Below are 2,490 nucleotides of genomic sequence, written 5' to 3' on the forward strand. Positions count from 1 at the left end.
CTTTTTTTGTGGGGTCTTTATATATAAAGTATATATTTAATCATTCCATTTGAGGTGACTTTTTTTCCTTAGAGTAAACAAATATTGTTTAACTTTTGAGTGAACGTTCTACTTAAAGAAAAATACAGAGGGACTCAAAATGGACTTGAGAGCCAGTTATTTTTGTGTTACCTCAAGGGTCATTTGCTTGTTCATTGCTACTTTGTTGGAGCACACCTAAGTGCCGGCCCTGTTCTCGGGTTAGGGAACAAAGATAGGTAAAGGTGGGACTCATTCTTGAAGGTTTTCATTGGAGAGAGAGAGACTGGTGTGCCCATGAGTCAGGGTGCTTCTGTGTGGAGGGAGTGAGAAGGAAGGATAAGCTAGGTGGGTTGGGGTGCGTGGAGAGGGCCGGTGAGTGTCTGGGGTTTCCCTAGGAATCATGCAAGGGAGATGCCCTAACTAAACCTTGAAGGCCCAGTAGGAGTTAATCAGGGCAGGGGAGGGACATCCCCTAGGGGTCTGTCCCTTCTCTGGGGACAACCTGAGGGAAGGGTGTGACTAGGGAGTGGGGCATTTTTAGGACCTGGTTCTAAAGCTCATGGAGCTGCTGAAGTCCAGGAGCATGAGTGGGACAAGCACTGGTGGGACTGGAGGGCTGGATAAGGACTGAGGGAACCGTGCTGAAGACTGGGGGGTTTGGGGGCCACTCCGCGCAACTTGCAGGATCTTAGATCCCAGACCAGGGGTTGAACCTGTACCCCTGCAGTGGAAGCATGGAGTCCTAACCACTGGATCACTATCGAATCCCCAGACTGGGGCTTCTTTTTTTTTTTTTGGCTATTACAAAAGTTTATTTAACAAAAAAGTTCAGTAAGAAAATGTACACAACCCTATTTTTCTGGTAGTAAAATGTGGAGAGGGGACACATGGAAGCAGTTGATTTCTCTGGTGAACACAACCATTGTTCATACTCGTTCCAAGGCTTCTAACATGATGATACTACTTCCTCGTATTACCACCATTCCAATATTGTTCTGTTGCCCACTAGTTGCCATCTCCACACATTCATCTATCACAAGATTCATAAAGGGATCAAATCCCCGCAATATTCCTTGGACATGTCTGCCACCATTTAATTTCAATGATAACTTCTTGTCCATAAATTTCTTCAACTCGGGAGGGTGTGCTTTGCTCATGATGTCTACTCTGCGAGCTCAAAGAAGCCTCCAAACGGAATTTGAGTCGTCCTCATGCCAAGACTGGGGCTTCTTCATGAAGACTTTTTAGTTGATCCCTTAGATGAAGGAACCCTATAGGAGGAACCTGAAGTAGGAGTCATACCCTGATCCTGCGTCCAGCTCTGCAGATATCAACCTTCTGACTGCACAAAGCCCACTTCCTGTGCTTGGCTTGCATCTGCAGGATGGAAAGAATGAGTTAGGAGAAATACAATGGCTGGTTTGGAGTCAAATAGCCGGCATTCATATCCTGCCTCCAACTCATATTAGCTGTTATTTAACCTGTGTGCCACTTAAGTGGTAAAATGGGAATAATAATAGTAGCAACGCCAGAGCAGTTTATTGTGAGAATTAAATGAGAAAATCCCTGTAAGGTGGTTACTTTGTACACTGCTGGGACTTCATTGAGTATTCATGCTCAACACCTGGTAGCGGTTCTTTAGACCAAGTAATTAATGTTAATAGGTACCATTTCCAACCACACGACAGCGTGGGGTGGCAGTTTCCACTTGATGTGGAGGAGTCTTGCATTCTTGGACACACCAAGGGGCTGCCCAGTGGGGAGCAGGTGGGCAGAGTATGGCACCTCCCTCTGCTGGTATTAGAGCAACTCCCCCTTTACCTGTTTTAAATATTAGGTCCCTGGTGGCTCAGACGGTAAAGAAATTGCCTGCAATGCAGGAGACCTGGGTTCGATCCCTGGGTTGGGAAGATCCCCTAGAGAAGGGAGCGGCTACCCACCCCAGTATTCTTGCCTGGGAAATCCCATGGACAGAGGAGCCTGGTGGGCTACCTTTCATGGGGTTCCAAAGAGTTGGACATGACTGAATGACTAACACTTTGACTATCTTTTTCAGCATTTATGTGAAAAGTCAGTTGCCAACATACCTTAGAAAACCCTTGTACTAGACGACATCTAGGCTTCCTGGTGGCTGTAAAACTGTATGATTTAAAATTAAAAGAGGATATGTTATCTTTGGCTCCTCAGCTCAGTTCTGTCACTCAGTCATGTCCGTCTCTTTGGGACCCCATGGACACCAGGCCTCCCTGTCTGTCACCAACTCCTGGAGCTCGCTCAAATTCATGTCCATTGAGTCGGTGATGCCATCCCACCATCTCGTCCTCTGTCGTCCCCTTCTCCTCCTGACTTCAATCTTTCCCAGCATCAGGGTCTTTTCAAATGAGTCAGCTCTTCACATCAGGTGGCCAAAGTATTGGGAGTTTCAGCTTCAACATCAGTCCTTCCAATGAACACTCAGGACTGATTTCT

The 2,490-nt window shown here is 46.4% G+C and overlaps 1 pseudogene; it reads right to left on the reverse strand.

Annotated features, from left to right (window-relative positions):
- Positions 1 to 822: 822 nt before the first annotated feature.
- On the reverse strand, positions 823 to 1,230 carry LOC148776038 (small nuclear ribonucleoprotein G pseudogene; annotated as a pseudogene).
- Positions 1,231 to 2,490: the final 1,260 nt, after the last annotated feature.

The sequence above is a fragment of the Moschus berezovskii genome, chromosome 12 (assembly GCF_049115385.1).
Source record: "Moschus berezovskii isolate FMDL1 chromosome 12, NW_MosBer_1.0, whole genome shotgun sequence".
Taxonomy (NCBI): domain Eukaryota; kingdom Metazoa; phylum Chordata; class Mammalia; order Artiodactyla; family Moschidae; genus Moschus; species Moschus berezovskii.